Genomic DNA, 22,934 nt, shown 5'->3' with positions numbered 1-22,934 from the left:
GTGCATTAATTTCCATTGTTTAACCTGCTGATTTGCCTTTCTTGAAGACATGGCAAGCAAATGTAGGTTTTTTTTAATATATATTAAATTCACATACTTTTGGTACATAAACTAATTTTAATTTGATGCCTATTTACAAATATATAAAATAAGTTGTAATGCTTTAGAAACATAAACCTAATTTTTATTAAGTATGTAAGGACATTTTTTAAGTATATATTTAAAATAAGCATTTTTTTTGCTTCTCAAGGAAAAATCATTAACTATGTGAAAAGAAAAATTCATGTATCTGAGACTTTCTTTTATTCTGTGTCACTTATGTAAGCATGTGGATAAGCATAAGGATCAAAAGAAATTAGGATTTCTTGTATTTGTGATTACAAGAAATAACTCTGACTATCCAAAGGTGGCCATTGTTATGTATTGGTACTGTTAATCATCCATCTGAACATGTAGTGCTGATGCAGCCATTATAAGTAATGTGGGAATCCATGTTGTAGTGTTTGCATTTCAGTGCATGATGGTATAGATGTGAAATTGTAAGGCAAAATAGATATGTGATGCATTTATTTTACTATTACCAGTATATTCAAATTTTGGTGCTTTATTCACATATATAAAATTGAAATACAGGCAGAATTTTGGCATATTTTACTAACCATAAAACTAGAGTGTCTGTATTGTAAATAACTTTTTAAAGTGTTCTTTATTTTAATACTTTCTGTTATAGGAGATCACTCATTGGGGATTATAATTTATGATAATTTGGTTTGGGAGTGGGGAAAGCTGTTTATTAATTGAAAATATGCTTGTCTAGACTTCGAGTATATTCATCCACATTTAATATGCATCTATAATAGATGCTCTATAGTAATGAATGTGTGATAGAGTAAATGTGTTAATCTGTGTTCACTTTAGACACCTGTATTTCAATTTTAAGCTGCATCTCACCTTTGGTAGGGGTTGTGTGTTCCAGTGTAATGACTATTGGAATTCCAGCTCCTGTCAGGGTTGGAAGTGTTGCTGCTCTGAAAGGAAAACACCAAAAACCTTTTGGTTTGTGCAGACTGAGGTTGTTTATGATTTTTGTTGCCGTTTTAGAGGATGTGAAAGAAAAAAGCCTCGTATGTTACATAAAGGTGTTAAAGATTGATTTTACATAGAGTGGAGTTTGCTGGTAGCAGTTTACTGGTTTGGACATTGCTGCTGATTCTCCAATGTTAATGCATTCTTTGGGTCTTCAGCTTTGTGTCAAAAGCCTTGTGAGAGTCAGATAAACATCAGCTCTTCGGTGCAATGGAGGACACACTTTGGCAGTGCTGATGTGAGCTTGGTCTGATTCAGTGAGGTGTGATGGCTTAAAACCAATCGAGCCATTCCACTGTATTGCATTAATTTTATAACATTTTGTGTAGCACAAGGTTTTTTTCATTACAGCGAGAATTTGCTGTCCTGTGCAGTATGCCACTGGACAATTAAAGAAAGCTGAGAGCAATTAATCCTCCAAAGAGCAGTCCTAGTCCTGACTTCATGCTGACTGTCCTGTTGGTGTCACTCCTAGGAGGTTGTTTGTAATGTAGTTGTTCAGATCTCTTCACTTCTGCACCCCAGTGCTAGAGCTGTTCAGTTCTTCTGATGTTGACAAGATACCTGTGTGCTTTTCCTTGTTCCAAAATCTTTCAAAGTTCTCTAGAGTCCCTTAAAGTCAGTTCTGTGCAGGAGTCTGCTTGATGTGCAATTAAAACCTTGCAAAAGAGGAGGTGGAGAACCACTGAACAGTACTTGGGGTGTGCTCCTTTCTAGCCTATCCTGGACAAAATGGCAGTAACCACATTCTGTTCTTTTCCTCTTTCCAAACTAGCTGGGAATCGGCACAGCTTTTTCTGGAACAACAGTATAACTGTGGCTTATACAATGTAGAGAGCTGAGATTTTGAGATCTTGTGTGTGGCATGAAATACTCCTTCTGGTTTATCATTGGCAGATTCCAGGGTTGAGGTAATTGTTTGGGGAATGGATACTTTGGATGAAAAGAGATCTATCCTCTCCAGTACCAGTTATTCTGTATGCAAGAAAAGATACAGTAGGCTGATGTATAATAGTGAATTTCTTAAAAAGAGTAACTAATCCTAATTACTAATAATTAGCTACTCATAATTCTTGAAAGATGCGTCTTTATCCCTTTGATTACTTAGTAGCTAATAATAGTTTGTATGCCAGTCACCTGTGTTTCCTCATTCCATACACCTCTGTTAAGTTCTTCAAGATTCCATTCATATTGTACATTTGTCTGTAAGCTCAATACTCTGAGGAGGGGAGAGGAGGTACAACATGGGAAACTATATCAGAAAGGAGGTTCCTGCTTCTCCTCCTGATTATTTCAGCACTGTCATGAAGAGGGCAAGTGGATGCCTCTTTGGAGGAGTGAGAAAAGATGTGAAATGAGATTTCTAGTGAAAATTAGTCTCTTCCAGAGTAATTGTTCATCTTGTTCCAAGCTAGAGCCTTGTTTTGCTTTGCGTCCTCTCTTTTGAGAGAACAGTCAAGGAGCAGGATAGAGTCATATAATAACTTAAAAGATTCTAGGAAACCAGAAGGTGAACCTGGCCTACCTGTGCTTGATGCTGAAAGTCCAATCTGGTTACTTCAGTAAACATTGACAGCAGCTATTGCGGCTTAGTCATGGAGAGTGTTGCTCTGCAGGGTTACATGTGCAGGAATAACATGTGCAGGAGAAAACACACTTACCTTCCATCAGCTCCCTGAAGAGCTCCAGCCACTTGTTGTTCTATCAGGCTCGTGTGTGTATTGGTCTGCCAGCCTGCTGAAATACAGGAGAGTCTTTAATCTCTGAGCAGGATGACGTGGTTGCTGCCCTTTGGTACTAGCAAGATCTGTGGGCTGAATATTGATGTGCACCTCTACCCAAGTCATGCAGATCCGTGATTGTTCCCACTCCTTTGACGCTATTGGAAATGGGGGTGAGATGCACAGCGGTGCTTGGATAAAATACTACAGTGCCAGTTGGATGTATCTGAAAAAAATTAGCCCCCCTCCCTCCAGCAGTATAGACAAGATAAGTCTTTGACTCCACATGGGTGGTGCTGATCAATATAGGAAGCACTGTAGGAATTACCTTGTTACAGTAAACGTGTAGCAAGTAAAACATAGGCAGGGACATTATGGGCATCTGAAGTAAAACTCCTGGTCAAACCTTGAGTTGCCCAGGGTGGGGCTTGAATTTCTCCCTTGCCACAGAATCCTCAAAGAAGATAGAGCACATAAGCAACGTTCCTGGATTTTGTACAAGTGGGAGTAGTGGTGTCATTTCTCCCTGGAAATCCTTGTAACTTATTCATCAAACTTAGTCATACCTGGCACTTGTAGGGAAGAGAGATTGTTCAGAGTATCTCAAAAAATGTTTTGCCTTATGTAGAGAGGTTTGTTCGCTTTGTACCCAGAACTCTCATATTTCCAGGTTTGACCTGCTCCAAGAACCTACTATCAAAATAACTGATAATGTTTTAAAAGCAATACCAAGAAACCAAATGTTTACCTGCCCCCCGCCCCCTCCGCCCCCCCGCCCCCGCAATCTTTTTTCTCAGAAAAAAGCTGTGGATGGTTAGGTAAAGACATGCACATATTTCAGAGTCCAGCTTAGGCTGAAGAAACCTGGGCTATTGATGATTTTTGGATGGTGCCAAGGGCTTATCTGCCTTCCGTCTCAGAGGGATCTGGAACTGAAAAGGTCATCAGAATGCTGATACTCAGGGCATGTTTTTGGTTATCCTGGGTCTTAGTTAAGCCAAACATGAAATGTCATCTCCTTCAGCTCTAGAAATACTCATGTGACTCACTAAAGCAAAGGGCCCTGCAAGTATTTGCCCAGTGGTGCCAGAAGGCAGGACATGTTTATGCAGTAGTGCTGTATTCTTTCTAACTTCTTTAGTGTGTAAGGATGCTGTGTTGGATGGCCCAGAAACTCCAAGCCTGTTAGTGGACATTCTTGCTGTAGTAGGCAGGAGCAGGGTTTGTTCTCAGCCACATGCCTGGGATTTCTTGAGTGCAGCCTTTTGAGCCTTTCTGAAGCACGTGGGACTCCTCTGTACAATCATGGCTTGCTTTGCCAAGGTCTAACTACCCCTTCATGTGAATCACGCATTTTGTTGTCTTTTGTGTTTTGTAGAGATTGAAGACTGAAGCAATTGCTGAGCTGAGAGCTCCCTTGTGACACAGAATTGCATTTTTCATAGAAAGAAACTGGCACTTGAAATCATAAAAGATGGATTTTACTTTTATTTTAATTGTTCTGTCCTTGTGCCCAGCTCTGTTTTACACTTTAGGGGAAACATGATATTCTTTAGATATCCGCAGAGTTCTTGAATAAATTAATGCAGAATTTGGAAAACAAACTGACTTTGTTTATTATCAAAGCAGAAGATGCCTCAGCACTAACTCTGTCTGCATAGCTAAAACCAGTATAGCTCAGATGTGTTCAAATCAAATGCGTCTTCATCTTCTTAAATAAGTTTTTCGCACTGATTTGCAGAATATCAGCTTGGTTCTTTATTATACAATATACACTTCTATGAACCAGATAGTCACCAAAGGTAACATTAGACACTGAGCAAATAATTATTTCCTGTCACACTGCATTAGTAACTGGGAAGAAAGTGTTTCCTAATTTGTATTTGTGCAGAACTAAATATAGCTCTAGTGAAGCTTAACTTCAGCTCCAGCCGTTCAAGTCCCTAAGAGCACTGTGTTTGTCAGTCCCTGGAAAAATGACTCCTTGTGTGTCTATGCTCCTTGCCCTCTCACTTTCTGGTTTTATAATCTTAGAGACTTGAATGTGAGGCTGTCCAAACTCTGAGAAAATCCTGATAGTCCTGAGTTATTGCTGTCTGCAGGAGCTATGGCAGAATTTTTTTTCTACTAGGAGCTTGAGGATATCAAGCCCTGACTGCATTCTCCATTCCATATTTAGCAAGGACAAGGTTAAATTGTCCTTCCGTTGTATTTTCCAGGAAAAACTGCTCTGACTTTTCATCTAAAATCTGAAATTTATTAGCTCTTCTACTCTAGTTTTCTGTAGAGCTGATAGCCTGATGCACAAGATGCTAAGCCATTTAAGAAGTATTCAGATTGGGATGTACCAGTGAAATCATGCTGGTAAGAAAAATCTGATTTTACAGGGAGATGTATTGAAGAGATTGTCTCCTCCCTGGAAAGCATACACATTTGTGTCTGTGCCTTGGTATTGAATCTGGCAGCTGTGGGATAACAACTTTCGTGCTACATTTGCACTGAAAAGGCAGCACTGCTTCCTGAGGTACTGGAAATGCCAAATGCATTTCAGAGCTTGAGTCTTTCAGCTGGAATCTGTGAGGAGAATGCTTCAGGTTCATCTCTTCCAGTGAGGCTAAGTGTGAGCCCCAGGCTCAAAATAGTTACATTCTTTTGTATTAATTTGAGTTCATTAATATAAACTCCCTGGCTGTCTCTGCTGGATGCTGAGCAGGAGGAGTGTTCTTGAAAAGTCTTAGGGATCTTCCATCCAGAGTTTGTAGAAAACAAGACAGTACTTCATCATTCATCTATCTGTGTCACTTCAACCTTAAGTGAACTATTAATGTGTGTGTTTTATCCGTGCTCTACCCAGTTCCATCAGCACACTGCCCAACTTTCTCTTGTTATCGGTGGTGCACATAATTAGGAGGAGGTTGTTGCTGGTGGGGAGGAAGAGGAATCCCATATTAGCTGTCTGTCTGCACCTCTACCTCTTACTACAGAGAGATCCTTTGAAGAAGTGATCTAAAGAAATCCAAAGAAAATTGCCAAGGTTTGTAACAGCTTTCCTCCTGGCAGTCTGCGGTTTATTTATACTGTAGGATGTGACAGGCAATTCCTGGTGCCTCAGCTCTGTCTGAAGTGTGAGTGATCGCTGGAAATGCGAGTGGTTGCATTAGCAGCTTCCTTCCCTCCATTGGGGAGAAGTTTGGAGATTGAGCTCTCCCCTCACTGAGATCTTTGAAGTTTGGATCTTTAAAATCATTCTCCAAGCCAAAGACCTACTAGTGCAGTTGTCATCCTTCCTGTCTAAGGAGGACTGGACCAGCCTCTCGTCAGAGGCCATTAAAGCTGCTCGTTTCATCCGCCAGGGAGGTCAGCAGAGAAAGACACAAGTAAGTAATTATTCCCTTCCTCTCCTCCCAGTAGCTGAGTGAGCTCTGGAAGTTGAAACATCATTAAATCTCTGAGCAGTGTGGACAGTCTGCAAGTGAGCCATGGAGCCCATGTCACATGGCAGAGGGAGGGCTGAGTAACAGGTGGTATTTAGAAACTAATTAATATTTGTGAGTAACAATGTGCTGTTAGTAAGAAAACAATTCTGTCTGCTTGTGAATATTTATGATGATGACTTTCAACACTACTTGGATCATGCAATGCTTTTCCAGCTGCTGCACCTCCTCTTGTGTCACAACATTTCACACTAGGGTGAAAATATTCTCTGCTTGTGGATCCGTCCCACAGGGCGGCAGCTGGCTGAGCAGCGCTGTGGAATACACACTCTCAACAGAATACTCTCACCAGTTCAGTATTAGTGGAACTAGATCCCAAACACTTGAAGTATTCTTTGCTGGTGGAGTAAGCCATACAAATTAGCTTGAGAATTCATCCCATTAAGAGCCAAACCATGCACAGAGGTAGTGCTATGTTTGAAGAGAAAGCAGGTGTTAAAGGTTGTTCTACCTCTTAATGTTGTGTATGAGTGTTTTACAGTAGATCAGACTTGCCTAATGTAATCTTCGTAATGCTTTCATTTTAAAAGCTCCCTGTGGTTTGTATTTGTTGAACTGAAAAAGCAGAATCTACTTTGTAGCTTGGTGAGGCGGGGTGTTCTATTGAACATGTGTTCAGACTGTCATTTGGGAAAGATAATAGGTTTTTAACCTCTGTCACTGCTAGACTGAGGTATTTATGGAGCTCTGTTGAAGCTGTGCCTAGGCAGGTAACCTTGTGATACAGGTTTTTCACAATTTGCCATTTGTGATAAGTTGTGGCTTTTCTTGGCCCCTTGCAGTGCCTCTTGCAGCGTCAGCCAGCATGGGAGCTCACCAAGAAATGAGGAATTCCTCACTGTTGTCGATGCTGCACTGTTGTTGGTAGAAAACTCATCCTTGCTGGTGCTGTCTGTTCAGTAAACACTGTCTCATAGATGAAAACTCTGCCTTGAAGAGTTCCAGAAAATATTCCTGGCTTGGCACTTGGAAACTGGTAAAACCCATGGAGGTAGTGCTCATGTTTTCAGCAGCAGAGGTGTCCAGGTGCAGCTGGAGGTGCTGGGCTCTTGTTCAGGGTGCTGCAGGGGACGTGCAGCATGGCACTTACTCTGGGCAGCCTCCCCACTGCTCCTGACAGCCTTGAGTTTAACTTGTGGGAGGGAGAAGCTGTATGTAATTCACTGTGCTCAGATCCTGTTGGTGTGGTCTCTCTTTCGTCACTCAAGGCCTCCAGCAGCCTAAATTAGCAGAGGGAGACTGCAGCGTGCTGCACGGAGGCTGTCTTCAGTGAACTGCCATCCCCACTTTTGTCACTGCTGATTAATTCTTTTTGTTCCTGTTTAATCCTCAGCATCAAGTACCTAACGTTTATATTCCCCTTCCCTGTATAAGCAGAACATCTCCTTTATAAAGTCAGTTAAGACATCCAAAACTGAATCAGTGTAAAATTTTGAATACATCTGTCAGAGGAATAGACACAAAGAAATTCAGAGCAGAAATGATCACTTTGGTGTGCACAGATCCACTTGTGGCAGGGATTTCCAGGAATCCTCAATTGCTTATTAAACACTGCTTAATATGACAGAGAATATTTTCTAACCTCTTAATCTTAAAATTCTTTGCTCCATGTTAATATTTTTGATGTAGAATGTTGTTTGGGATTTTTTGGGTTTTTTTTTTTTTGGGGTTTTTTTTTTTTTTGGTTGTTTTTTTTTTTTTTTTTTTTTTAAGTGACATGTTTCCACTTCCTATTCTAGCAGTAGTGTCACTATGGTGTAGCTGAGAATAGTTGACTTGCACTACCCCTGTTACACACATGCAAAAAACTACTTAAGCTTTTGAGAGAAAGAAGTTTCTAGTGAAATACATGAATGTGTACCATGAATGACTGCAACTGTGTGTTAGAACTATAGCAAATTGTATAGGGTTTCCAAGGAGTACATTCAAAAGAATGCATAAAAAGCAATATAACAATTAGCAGCAGAGACTGATATATTTAAATGAAGTCATTAATTTAAAGTGTTGGCTTACGGAAATTTCAAGCATTTTTATGCATTTAATAAAGGGTTGCTTTTTAAGTAGCTTAAGTATCCTTCTCTGCATGCAGTGTGTCCTGGGAATTAACAAACCACTTACTGCTGGATGGATTCCACTCAGATGCAACTGCCATTCCTGCAGCAAAGGCTGATAAAGAGAGTGGAAAGAGCCAGTACTGAAATGGTCATTCTGTTAATCTGGGGAGAAGGGAGAAAAAAAAAATCTCTACCATCTCTTTTCTGTTTATTTAGTATGCTGATCTGTGCCATGGGCATCAAGGTGGGTGTATACATGCCTAAAAGAGGGCTTTCTTCAAATTTCAGGGACCCTGGCAGGAGGTGCCAGGGTGTTTGTCTAAAATTCTCTCCTGAGGGGTGGAGATCAGCACCGTGAGACATCTGAAGGTGGAAATTGGTCATCTGATACTGAGGGAGAGATGCTGGGGTATAAAATTGTGAAAGGAGGAAAACTCATGACATGTTCTAGATAAAGGAATTTGCAGGGATAGAAGAAAGAAGGACAGTGTGGTCAAAGTTATGAAAAACATACTGAGGAGCATTGTGCATAGATATTGGCAGGGTAAGACCTCTGGGTTTAGAACAGGAGCACGCTCAGAATAATTACAGTGAAGGCTGCCAGGGTGTGCCAGAAGTAAATATAGTAGTGTAAGCACTGCTACAGAGTCATTGAAGTCAATGCTGCATAACATAAATTGCATAATATATTTATTTGTGAAGGTTATTAGAGCACAGTTTTAAATGGATCCGAGTCCTTGGTAAGGTGAGTGTATTCTGGTTCCCTGGGGCTGAGGTTTCCAATACATCCCAGTCTGATCTAGGGGCAAACTGCCAGCAAGAGGGGGGAGGTTGCTGTTCCCCTCCTGCCAGCTCCAGTGCTTGTCCGAGCAGCTCCTGAGCTGGTTCCACACAAAGTGCCAGGACGAAAGGAACTGTCCTCTCCTCTCAGAAATGGAAAAAAATGGGGGTATTTTTGTTGTCCTGGTCAGCTGAGTTGTTGAGGGGGATGAGAGAGGATCTCCAAGGGGTTGTGTGTATGAGGGGGCAGGTGGAGGTGTTTCTGAGCACAGGGGACACTGGGCAGGCAGGCTTTTCAAGCCTCATGTCCCACCTCAGAACTGGAGCAAACCCTCTCCCACCAAGGCTGTGATGATCAGTGCATGATGCAGCAACCATCAGACACCCAAATTTCAGGGCACTATCACACTCTCCATAAGAGGGCTGAAACTGTTTACAAAATGCGTACTTTGTAAATGATAAAGACTAAATAATGTATTCTGTGCATTTGCATAATTTTGAATCACTTATCCTTCTGAGGGCTGTAGTCATTTGGCTCATGTTAAAATATGCTTAGCGCTGGAGTTGAGCTCAAGCCATCAGCTGTGGGTTGAGCTGACACTGAAGATGGGATTTAGGTTTTAAGACCATGCAGGATCCCTGTGATGTCCCTGGCACTGCAGAGCAGTGTCCTGAGGGCTCAGAGGTGAGACAGGTAGGAGCCATGGTCAGTGCTGTGGAAGGTCAGGGTGTCTTTGAGAAAGACCTTGAGGCCCAGAGCAGTTGAAGTGGGACACAGCTCCTTGGTGATGCCATGCCAGGTCATAACCTCACAAGGCATTAGGAGAGAAGCTTCTGCTCGGCACTGGTTGGGATGGAGAGGGTTCCCAGCTGAAAATGCTGGAGAAACACATGTTGGGGCAGTTGCAAGGTGACAGTGGGCCACAAGGATGGGGTTGGGCAGAAGATGCTCATGTGAAGTGTTAAGAACTTGCTTGATTTGGGTGGGAAAATGAGCCCTGACAGGGAGGTGGTGTAATTCATTTTTTATTGTCAGGGAAATAAATGTCAGGGATAGGGTAAAGCTGTGTAAGCTGCTGGATCAATGTTGGCATGAAAACAAATGGATAAAAGCTGTTCAGGAATAAGTGTTAGGCTGAAAGTTTTTTAACTACTGGAGGAGCTCAGCTCTGCAGTTAGAATTGGCTGTGGAGGCTGAGGAAGAGCACTGTCAGTATGTGGGGCTCTGTTGCTGTGATTGGGGTTCTTGGATGTGATACCTGCCGTGGAGGGCTAAGCTAATGATGTGTAAACATATTTCCTGCTTGCATCTGGTGGTGGATTATCATGATTGTGTCATGTGCAAGGAGAAAGGGGGAATTGACCCTTGCTGTCATGGTTTTTAAAGTGCTGTATGGGAATCTGTGCTGAACTGAACTGCTTCTTCTCCAGGGTGAAGAATTCATGTCATTAAGCCAAGTTTTAATTTTTGCTGTACCTTTAATCTGTGAATGTCTCTGCAGTTTTGGTCACTTCTGACACTTATTCTTATGTTGTTTGCTTTTCCCCTAGGTATTTTTATGGCCTCTGTCACAGTGGTGTCTCAGTGTCTTCCAGGCATTTATGGATTTATTCTGAGAACGTTCCTGTGAGGTAAGGAAATATTATCGCTTGGTTTTACAGACTGGGAACTGAGGCAGAGGGAGACAAAGGTTGCAGGAGTCTTGTAGCATAGCCAGCAGTTAAACCCTGATTGCCAACAAGTTCATTATTGTCCTGGTCCCATACCCATCTACCTTACTCTGACTCTTTTTCTTTCTTCCTCTTTTTACTTCTTTGGTTTTTTTTTCTTTTCCCTTCTCTTGTCTGAGTTTTAGTAGCAATAATCTGCAAGGAGCTGGGAGGACCTGTGGAAAATATGATAAGGGATACTGGTGTCCTTTTTTTAACATTGTTACTTATGAGTTGAAATTCCTTTCTATAAATATCAGCAGATCTGTTTATGTTAAATGATTAGCATGTTTAGACTTCCACAGATAAGCTGCTGTGCCTTTTTGAGTCAGTAACTCCTTTATCCTACCTGTCTAGGCTTGTGGCTGTTGAATTCTTACCTTGCCTAAGCTAATGCCATCCCAATCACCTAAAGCAATGCCAAGAATTTCATCATCCATGCAAAGATCTGATTCATGTCAAGACAGGTGTAAAGTTTCTCAAGCACACTTATGTATAATTACTGTTTAACTTTATTTTTCAAAGATCTTTCCAAGCCAGCTAAAATGTGCAGGTTTGAGCTCCCAGATTCTCCCAGAAATTGGATTTCAGTGCCTGATTAGCGATGCTGATCCCTTTCAAAAGTATTGCAAACTTCCTGACACATGTGTGCTCTGAATTACAATTTAGATCGTAAAATCAAATATCATGAATAAGAGATTGAAAAATGTCTCTTTTCCCCCTTTTAAGTAAGGAATTTTTTAAGTTTGGTCTCCCTTGAGCCATTTTTTTTTCTTCAAGATGGTATTTAAAATGTGACTTTTACTACTTAAAGAATTTTCTTAGAGTTACAGCAGTGTTACAAATTAGAAATACACCAGGCTACTCTGACAAATACTTTTATGTTTGTTAAAATCATCAGTTATTAAAAATATAACAAACATTGCAAAGAAATATTTAATGCTATCTTTCTAATTTCACAATCTGTAAAGTACACGTACTAGATCACATTTATGCTCTTTATTAGTGTGTATTACATGTCCTTGTGTCCCCAAGAATAAGGCCCTAATGACTCATGAACTGTCTCAAAGTGTACTAAATAAAATTAAAGAGCTGGCCAGTGACCTTAACAGTCAATTAGCCTATATGTCACTCAGCCTAGTATTTGTTGAGTGTAGAAGAGTAGCAAAAATTCATTAGCTAAGATGCTGATGCTTGAAACAAGCAGGATTTCTCCAGCATCAGAGCTGGTGTTGCTGTTTAAGTGGAGATGGAAGCACAAATGGTAGGACTGTCTGTGTGTGTGTGTGTTTGAAAGCACTCCTGATGTGGTCCTGGGGCGGGGAGAAGCTGCTCCAGGGCCTTTGGTCTCAGAGCCTTGTGGAGGAGATCCTGCCAGCACCTGGTGCTGGGCTGGGCAGGTGCAGTTGGAGATGGTGCTCAGGGTTTGGCATGTGCTGCCTGAGAGGTTACACAGAGACAGCGCAATGGGAGGGCTGCTTTCAGAAACCTTGTGTTTCACAGCAGCAGGGCAGGGAAGGGTGTGTTGCTGTGGTGTATGGCATGCTTGGTTTTCCTCAGAGGTGAGTCCTGGTTGGTGTGATTGTATTTGGGTGCAGGCAGGAGGCGAGCAGGAAGGCTCTGGGCTCTGTGCCCTTTGAAGAGCAGAGTTTAAATACTGGACCCCCTTCTCCCTTAGCTCAGAGATGTGCCATGAACAGTGCTGAGGATGCAGAGGTGCAGACAGGTCAGACTCCCTGTTGCCCACCAGTTCCTTGCAGGCTCACCTGTCCCATGGAGCTGTCAGCATGAAGCCAGGGGCAGCAGGGCTGAGCATTTCTCAGAGATGGGCAGGCTTGGCGAGCTGCAGACCTGGACAGTGTCTGAATTATGGCAGCATCTGTCATCTTAAGTTCACATTTCTTAGTTAATCATCTGCATTTTGTTTTGTTTTGTGTTTGGAAGCATTCTAGAGCTTAGTTTGGAGATGGCCACCCCCCTGGGAGGGCACTGTGTGGTGACAGAACTGAACCAGGAGAAGGGACATTACACGGGAGCCTAGGTGGCAGCTTGGTCATGCAACTCCTCAGCAAAACAGCTGTCCTTGACGGCTTCTCAGTTTTATAGCACTTCTTTCCTGGTGTGTGCAGTTATGAATGCTTTCAGCTGACCCTGAGAAGGTCTTCTGTCATTCTTAAAGTAAACTTAGGTTTTAGGAAAGAAAAGATGACAGACTCAGTCATTAAAAATGTGGCTGAAAGTACAGTTTGAATGGCATGCAATAATATCATTTAAGGTAAATCAACTTTCTGGAACATAAATTGGGCAGAATCTCCCTGTTCTAGGTCATGGTTTATCTGTAGGGTTTTCTTTTAAAATAATTTCCTTAATAATAATTTGGTGAGAGGGGACAGAGAGCCTGGGAACAAAGTGGATGAATGGGAGAAAAAAGAAAAGGAAGCCTTTTCAATCAAATCAGGCTGAATCCAAAGCATTGAGGAATGATGTTACAGGAGAACCCCTGAAGATAAACTGTAGCCTAGATTAGCAGAATACAGATTAAGTTTTCAGGAGTTTAGAGACAGCACTCTGTCCTGAAGCAGTATTTTGTCATTCATTTAAACCAAAATTGTTGTACGGTTGCATTTTCAGGGATATACAAAAATACCTATTTATTTGAATGTTAAAGTAGTGAAGTTAAGGAATTTATTAAAGTGAGTAATTCCTGAAAAGATTAGAAGAAAAACAAAGTTTAGATTTTTCATTTGAACTGGCTGTTGCTAGGGAGATACTGTAATATCTATGTGATCATAGTTAGGGGGATTTTTATACAAGCAGCATTACCCCTGGAATTGCAGTTGAAACTGAGCCTTCTACATGATTAGTCTTTTTCATTCTGACTTGAAAGTAAAAATGCTGTCATTGGGTCACATTGTCCTCTTACAATACTTAGAACAGTTTTATTCTTTAGTTTATTTACATTTTGGAAAATGTGGTACGATACCATATTCTAATTGAAGGATTATTTTCTGTAATAGAGGTTACATATTTCTACAGAAAGTAGTGATTTAATCAAAGTGGTTTAATTGTGTGTTAATGCCATATTGGCCAGAACATACTTATAATTAATGCAAAACAGTGAGTTGCCCCTTACTTTTCATCGTAATCCAGTGAACAGGGTTTCTGGCTATACTTAAATGATAGGCTCAAAAGGGCATTGGCAGAATTTGTTGGCATAATTCAGCCTTATTTATATATGACTATGTATTTTTTGGACTTAACAGTCTTTGCAAGTTGTTTTATCTCACAAATAAGTAGATTGCTTTAATGTATTACAACCCAAAGGGCACAACTACTGGCCATATACCTGGCTTCACATGAGTGTTGGAGAATGCATGTGGAGATGGAAGAGTGGGGTTTAAAGCTCCAAATTTGCACTTGTAAAATTCCCTTCTGCTTTGAAGGTGTTTGCTTTAGCTGTCTACAGGGATACATATTTTCAGAAGTTTATTTATGAAAAAAAGGCTCAGGAGATGCTGGGGATGTTACAAGATTTAACCATATTTGCAAAATTGAACATGAGCTTTAGCCCTCTGGTCTATTTCATTTCCTTTTTGTCTTTTACGATGAGTATATTGGTAGGTGGCTTTTGTGTTGTCACTTCACCTGTTTAATTTAAATTTAGGTATCTGAGGGTTGTGCAGTAAAGGTAGAATCTCCATAACTGGCAGCATAACCTTGTCATCTTGCAGAGTCAGCACTTGCTCACGCTCTGGCGCAACGGCTTTGAATAGCTGCCACCCCATGTGTGTGTTTCCTAAACTCGAGACAAGTGCTGAACTCATTAAAAATACATGCTATATAAGTTAATGTGCATAAGGAGTTTTGGTGCTGAGATCTCCTTTGAGGCTACATTTAACTCTAATTAACTTAGTTTCGTTCTGTCTACTATCAGCATAGGCTTGGCTGAAACCCGCCAGTATTGGTTAAACTGTGGGTTTGAAGCAGCGCCCAGCGGGGTGATGGATTCAAAAGCAGGGAGTTGTGACTGTGCAGGGGCTCCCGGTGCCTGTGCCAGCTCCCAGGGCTGTGCTGAGCACCAGCGCCAGCCGTGCCATTCCTGGGGCACAGTGCACAGCAGGCGGGTACACATCCCACCCTGCTCTGGGCAAAACTCGGGATTTCTAAAGAGACCTGAAATAATGAGGTTTGCTGAGCTGTGACTGAACAATTGCATGACACCAAGCTCCTCTGACTAAAATAGAGTCTGAATTTTTCCACTAGTGGAATAAGGAACAGCAGCAGAGACTACCAGTATTTTACTGTTCTGACTGTTCTCTCTATTTGTACCTTGTTTTTATTCATATTAACTCAGGGATGAGATCCAGGAATTCTGCTAATTATAATCTGTTTTTCAGGGGAGGCAGGCAGCAAGACAGGGATTACTGATGGTGGCATTTGCAGTAGGAGCAAGTACCAGCAATATATGGTTTGGAAATATGGGGTGGGTTCTCTGTCCTGACAGTGTTGGAAATCAAGCTTTATATTATGTCCAGTAAAGTAGGTTTCACTGAAAGCTGATTATAGTATTTTGTGAGAGAAGGTTTTCAGTGTATCACTCTGGAAGAAAATACTCACGGATTCATATTCAAGGGTAGGCTGCTGTATTTTGTGTAACTGGAAGAATGCATGGATTTGTTGCATTTTCATCGCAGCTGGCAAAAGAAAATTATTTTCCCCCTTCTTTTGACTAGTACTAGGGTTTTTGTTTTGCAAAAGGATTTTCTGTAGAAGTACCAGGTAAAATGGATTCTGGATTTAAACACCAAGTGGGGTGGGAACCTCTGCCCAGCAGTTTTTGAGTCCAGAAATTTTTCAATTTCTTGAAAATTTGACCTTGTAAAATATTTTAAGTTGGGTACACTAAAAATTGAGGCATTCAAATCACTAACTGCTTTTAAAAGTGACAGCCAGAATCTCCATTAACATTGCATCTTCTGCCTAGGGGATCACAGAACAGAGCCTTGATGTGTCTTTCAGGATGGAAATTAAGCAGTTTAAGAAGTAACTGTGCTTCAGCTGAAATGTGCACACAACCATGTCTAGTTCATTTTGCTGAAAAACAAAATAGAAATCACAGAGGATGATCTAAGGCTGTCTGTTTTGCTTTGCATAGAAGCAGACTAGCAGTGATCCCATAATATCTTGCTATGTCTCAGCCATGAGGATGGTAATTTGCAGCTGATGAAAGGTGAATTATGGCTAGAACAGGTGGATGGATGCATCAAAATTGAATGTGCTTCCAGATATCTCTCTGTGTTCATGGAGGAGTGGGACTTGCTGTGCTGGCTTGGACCAGTGGTCAGTCTGTTCAGTACACTACCCCAGCAGTGGTCAGTGCTGGTAACTTGGGGAAGCAACAGGAAATTGTGCATTTGATTATCAAATGTTTTATCTACTGGGAAAGTGTTGGATTATTTTTCTTTCTTTTAACTTATAAAACCAAACCAGGCTGACTTAGTAATTGATAGAGTCCTTTCTAAAATGCAGTTAAAATTTCTCTTTAAATCTCCCTGCACAGACAAAGAGTTTATTGATATTTCTTAGTGTTTTCCCTTCAGACACCCAGCTTGAGGATTGCTCTAAACCATTTGCAATCTTCAGTCCAGCTCAGACCAATCTTCCTAAATGTTCTTCTGTGTCTCCAAAAAGCCATAGTTACAGTACATGAATAATGTGGAGTTGGTATTTTTTTACTAATGTTTTAGCTGAAAGATAAAATATTAAATGGATATCATGTAGTTATTGTATTGCTTGAGCGTGTCTTCACATTAAATTAATTTAAACAAGGTGATAGGAGTAAAGTGCAGAGTAGAAAAAGGAGAGATCAGAAAAAGGAGATAAGATAGGTGTATTCAAATAGGCAGAGCCTGATGAAATTTGCCCTAGGGTACATCAGCAACTAGCCAAGCAACCTTTGAACCATTTACAATTATCTTTTAGAAATTGGGAAGGCTAGGAGAGGTCCTGAAGGACTGAAAAGGGCAATGGCATTACCTCAGTTTGAAAAAGGGAGATCCAGGGAATTACAGACTAGTTAGTCTAACTGCAGTGCTTAGAGAATTGGAACAAAATTTTTAATCAGTTTCTAGGAATCTAGAGGATAAGCAAATAAGGACTCAGGGATATCAGTACCTGTGATGTTAGCTTGACTTCAGTATTTCTGATAAAACTTTGTGCCATTTCTCTGGATAAGGAAATATATGTATCTAATAATATGATAAACAAATAATTGTATAAGGACCATGTTTAAAGTGTAGTTTACCCATAATTGACCATGAAAATGAGGGGAAGAAGGGAGATGGCATGAGGCATGTGAATACACCCATGTTTGTCTTGGGCTGAGCTTTATTTGCTGTTCTCTTTGCTGCTGTGGACAAGGGAATACTAACTAAATCTGCAAGTAAGTCCAGACTGAGAGGTGCTCAAGCACGGCGAAGCATAGTTCACAGTTAAATGGCTATGGTAGATTGAAAAGGCATGTGGAAATCTGCAGCTTACAACTTAATGAGTTGAAATGAGGAAATACAAAGTGGTGAGGACGTGGCAGGGCTGCACAGCACAGGAAGACAGCTTTGGGACAGGCACTGGATCACCACCTGTGCACAAGCTGACAGCTGCAGAAAGGACAGGCTGTGTCTGCAGTGGATGCCCAGGACTGTAATTAAAGGTAATGGTGCTGCTGAGGCCCAGCTGTGGTGCTGTGTCCAGCTGCAGGGATGGTGCATCAGGGAACGTGGGCTGGCTCCTGGCTGAGGACTGGGATGAGAAGTGGGTGTTGTTGACCCTCAGCCTGTGCGTGAGGAGACCAAGTGGTCAGCTGCCATCTCAGCCAAGGGATGGACAAGAGGTGGCCCTAGCCCTTCCCCCATGGGGAAGCTTGAATCCCACTGCTGATCACAAGAATGAGGAAGGCAAGTCAAGCAAGGTGCCAAAACCAGATGAATCAGGCAGAAGACTGGGGGTGGCTGGGGACTGACAGGAGATGTGTGAGTGGGGTCCAGGGGAGCAGTGCTTCCCAGGCATGGGGGAGGGAGGGTCTGAGCATGGTCACCCACCCTGGGCAGGTGGGTGGGGGGGTGATGGCAGTATCCAGGTTATCCAGAGGGAGCCCAGTGAAAGGAAAAGAGGGAAAGTGCATGGGATGTAGCAAGGAAAGTTCTGTAGCTCAGCTTCAGTGTGAAAGAGCACTGAACAAGAGTCCAGAGAGCTCATAGCGTTTCCATTTTAGAATGTATTCAAATATAAGCTGGGCAAGGCTCTGGGCAGCACAGTCTGACTTCAGAGTTGCTCCTGTTTTGAGCATGGATTTGCACGTGCCAAGGTCCTTTCCGACTTGCTTTATTCAGAGTTTTAATAAGCTGTTTTCTTCCTCCTTATCTTTAGAGGATGAAATTTTTGAATGATATAGTGCCTCAGGTAGTGCTTCTCCGCGTAACCAGCGGTTCAGAAGGGCCAGATACTACTGGGATTGCTTCCCTTAGTGTCTCTTAATAATGTAACAATGTTTGTTTTCTCAATCAGGTGTCAAGAGGAAACAATGTAATCAAATTTTTAAATTTCTTCTATGCTTCAGCATTTTCTTTGTTAGAAGCACCAGTCTATTTTCTAGGGCACAGGTGTTTAAATTCCTTCAGGCCTTTAAGAAACGTTTGTGTCAAGCACGTGGATTGGATTGGGTGCTTGAAGGAAGTTGTTGCCTTATAATAAACATGTGCCTAATCAGAGAAGCTGATTATTTCCCATCACAATAAATAGAAAACATGTGATCAGTGACATCAGCATCTATTTTTTTCTTTGTGCTTTGCAAAAGTAACAGCTATGAGCTTGTACTAGTGATATGTAATCTCTAGCACGCAGTGGTTAAATATTAATACACACTGGCTGTGTTTAAAGATCAAGAATGGTTTTTTAGGTAATGAAACGTTAACTCTCAACCTCCATCTAATTTTGTAAGGTGACCTGTAGAAAAGAAAGTGTGTTGTTATCAGAATGGTCATTTGTTGCATGAACCTTAGTAAGAATTCTATGCAATTATTAGAATATTGAGAAATTGACACTTAAGTTTTCTGTCAAGTTCTGATTTAATCAGTTAAAAACATAACTTGACAGGCTGCTTGACAGGGATCACATAAAGAATTCCCAAAGACTTTAGGGTCTGTGTAGCTCATCTGTCCCATTTCCTTAATCATGTTGATGGGGTTTTGTTTGGATTTTGAAGCGGTGCTGTAAAGCTGACAAGGCCACTTTGTTCAGAGCTGTGGCAGTCCAGGGTTTATTTCTGTGATACTGGGAAAGTCTGTAGGGTCACATAGTTACAGAGCTGCCCCATTTTCCCTGTTGGGACAGTCTCTCCTGGCACTTGCACAGTGGCACAGAGACTTCAGGCCATATGTGTAATCTGGTTAATTGTGTTAGATATTTGTTCTCCTTGTTTAATGTTTGTCAAAGTCTTGTAAATGAAGTTGCTACAGTGTGAAATTTTATGGTGTCCGAGTTGGAAATGATCCTGCTTATCTTGTTGACTTCCTTCCAAGCTATTACTTGTGGTGGTTCTGCTTTGTAGGCCAGCATGCAGGAGTGGTGAGCAGGTCTTCCTCCTGAGTTTTACTTGATAGTCATTAGCTCCAGATGGCAAATATGATTTTATGCTCTTGTAAAAGGTGTTTTGTTCAAAAGGAGTTCTGTAACACGTGCAGTGGGATTGAAGCTTTTGAAAATTTCCATTTATCTGTTTATCTCAGGAGCACCAATTATTAATGTTGCCAGGGTGGAGACCCTGACTGATGAGGCACACAATGAAGAAGGGCTGATACAATGTACACTACAGATGGTATGACAAAAATGTCATATTTTTTTCTGGATAGCAGTGACTGATCGGCTGTAGACATTCCTGACACTGCCTGACAGAAAGGGTTATTTTATCTGAAAACAGTGCAGTTACAGATGAGAGACCTCCTGAAAAACATCACTCACTTTTACTAGCGACATCCATCACTTCCTAATTATGGGTGCCTCCAGGTGGAGAAACAAGTTCTTTCCATTGCTCCTCCAGAGCTTTTCTCGTCCTTCCAGCAGTAGCATAGGGTTAAAGTTGGCCTTTTATCCAGGGGCAGAGGGACATGTGGATTAAATTAATGTATATTGATGTCTGTATGTGTTAGATGGGTATCCCGCTGTTAAAGGAATGGCAGTGGCCAGTAACTATGGAGAATGAATAATTCTTTGTACCTTAACCCACCTGCTTTGAAGCACAGAAGATCTGTTAAAACTTACTTGTTTGGAAGTCAGGGCTTTTTACTGTCTTCCAAAAGCTGAGTCAGATCAGAGCAAGTCATATGTCCAGTGAAGAGAAAAATCCCTGATCCCTGCTGAGAAACAGGAGAGAGGCTTTGAATCTCAGTTTTTTAACATGTGCTAATTTTGGCAGCAAAAGCAAGGCTTCCCTTAAGGGTCCAGGAGTGGAGCTCTCACCCAATGGATGTCCCTGGAGCTGCCCTGGCCATGGCACCTTCCCCAGCCCCTGCTGGCTGCAGGTTCCTGCTGCCCCCATGCACGGGGCAGGGAAGGGTCTTCTTGTATCTCCTGGCCTGGCACACAGCACTTGGCATTACTGCCTTTTGGTCCACGGCCAGGATGGAGCCTAAAGTGGGATTTTTCTTCAAAATGCTGCATCACCCTGACCTTTTCCCACTGAATTTGTTGATCTTGGTACCATACTGTAGGATTTCTCAGAAATTTATATACTTTTTTTTTAAAAGGCCATGTGCATTTTCAGTGCAGTCCCTAGCACTGCCTAGAGATCTGGTGTTGATTCCAAACCCTCTCCTGCTTCCTGGCATCAGAGCAGACACTGGCAGCTGTATCCACTACACAATGGCCTAATTGATTGGAAATCATTGTCTCTGCAGGAGCCCTTTCTGTGGCTGGGTGTCTTGCACTCCAGTGTGCTTCAGCCCAGCTTCTGTCCAGGGCTTGGATTTTCAGCTTGGCTCTTAAGAAATTTACTTCCCTTTTCCATACTACATAATACTCTTCTTGTAGCCTTAGAGCAAGAGCAAGCAAGATTTACTTTCTCTATGTGATTCTGTTTACATATGGATAAAAATAACAGTTGGTTGAAGTAGTGTTTGTTTTTATGTATAGACGAGCCTTTGCTCCACCCATGAGTGTGTTTCTGCTTACATTTCTTTGTATTTACTTTGTGTGGCCCATGGATCAGGCAGGTGTGGAGATGCTGAGGATTCCATAGCAGTATGGTCAGCATAGGTGCCTGTGTGCATGGTGTGGCCAGGGAATAAATGAGCATTTTAAAAATTGTTAGTTAATTCCAGTGGCTCTGCAGATGGCAAAGTATTTACAGTTGCTGGGGTAATCTGCTGCCCTGCTCTGCCTTTTCTCTTTGAAGAGTAGCTGCCTTGCAGCCCTTCCCTGGCTGCTGGTAATAGCAGTAATTAAAGCACACCTGGTAATGAACGCAGACGTGCTGTACCTTCTGCTGCTGAGGACACTGATGTCCTGAGGTTGGGAGTGCCCATTGCTGCTTAATATGAGCCCTCAGTTTAAATATAGGCTCAAGGTTAAAACCACAGTCCACAGATTAGGTGGGAGTGGACAGCTCCATTCCCCGAGTACATCCCTGGCTTCCTCGTGAGAATTGTAAGTAGGACAGATACTGTCCTATTGAACTCAGTCGGTATTCTTTTGTCCTTAATTCTGTAGTGCTACAGCAGGAACTTCTTGCAGGAGGACCTAAAGCTATGTCTGTTCCTTCAGATATAAAGAGGGAATGCAAATGAGATGAAAGTAATTTAAACCAAAAGTGTAGGCTTGGTGATGGTGTGGTCCCCAGACTTGGCAAACACCTGCGGTGCTGATTGTGGATGAGCATTGCCCATGGGTTTTATCTTCAGAGCTCTGGATATCTTACATATTGAGTAAAACCCCTGAATGTTACTGAAGTTCCAGAGAAAGAAGTGAATTGCTCTGATGGCTAAGTTTACCTTTTCCTGAAAGCATGGTTCAGAGTTTATTTTACTTTAGGGAAAGGGAGATGGGGGAAACAACAAGAACAAGACCCACCCCAGAATCCAAAATATCCCATTGCCCACTTTCTTGAAGTCTCAAAGACTGAAATGGATGGTTATCTATTAACTCTCCAAAGACTAATTTGTGGGGATGGTGGCTCCAGAGCAGAGCCTTTTGCAAGGAAAGTGTGGGAGAGCCCATCTGTCAATATTATTCTTACTACTTTTCCAATGCTTTTACAAATTGATAGTCTGGGAATTGTCTCTGCTGCAGGTAAAGCCACTTTCAGGCCCGTGCGTGCTGATATTTTATTGAAGTGAGACATGAATGCTCTGGGGGAAAATGGCATTGTGAGATAAAGGGCTCTGATACATGTATATAGCTTGAATGTCATCTTAAAAAAAAGAGATAGAGCAGATGTTAATTGTAAAACTGTACTTTATGTACACTCTTTTCTTATTAAAGTTATTTAATTCAGCATGTATGAACACATATGAGGTTTCTGTGTATCCATCCTAAAAATGCATCCTTGAAACTGTTCTGTGATTATGTAAATATATAGTTTTAATTGAAGAGAGAGTGCATTTAGTAGTCTCTGATTAGAGAGAATATTTTTTCCAAGATTAGGAGTCTGAAGTAACAGTTGATTTTATCATTTGTTTTGAAGAAGAGCATTGCAGGTACACATTTTCTTCAAGCTTTATATAAGCAGTCTGACTGGAATAGCAGTTTTAATCTGTTTTAATGATGTTTTTCCAATATGAAAAGCACCAAGAGATGCCGAAGTCTAAAGGTCTCCTGGTAATGGTTGAAGTGATGGGCGTTGTTTACAGAACATAGTGACTGGATTGCTGCCTCTTGCTAAGAGCATATGTGTGACCTTTGCTCTTGGTTTAAAGTATAATTAAGAAATACATGTCTATGTGTATTTAAAAACAATAAAACCATCCCATTTGCTGACTGTAAGGTATTTAGGGTTGGCAGATACAGAAGCATTCCAGTGAGTGCTGGTGTTAACTGTT

The 22,934-nt window shown here is 41.5% G+C and overlaps 1 protein-coding gene across 19 annotated transcripts in view; it reads left to right on the top strand.

The window, feature by feature from the left end:
* PTPRF (protein tyrosine phosphatase receptor type F) overlaps positions 1–22,934 on the top strand; it is a 374,760-nt gene that overhangs the window by 78,419 nt on the left and 273,407 nt on the right. For all 19 annotated transcript variants that reach the window (XM_026790433.2, XM_014276090.3, XM_014276085.3 and 16 more), the window contains exon 2: positions 10,687–10,767. The gene's annotated coding sequence lies outside the window, so the exon portion shown is untranslated. The remainder of the gene's footprint in view (positions 1–10,686; positions 10,768–22,934) is intronic.

Source organism: Zonotrichia albicollis, chromosome 8 (assembly GCF_047830755.1).
Source record: "Zonotrichia albicollis isolate bZonAlb1 chromosome 8, bZonAlb1.hap1, whole genome shotgun sequence".
Taxonomy (NCBI): Eukaryota; Metazoa; Chordata; class Aves; order Passeriformes; family Passerellidae; genus Zonotrichia; species Zonotrichia albicollis.
Note: the sequence above shows the minus strand (reverse complement) of the source record. Positions and strands in the feature narration are given on the sequence as shown.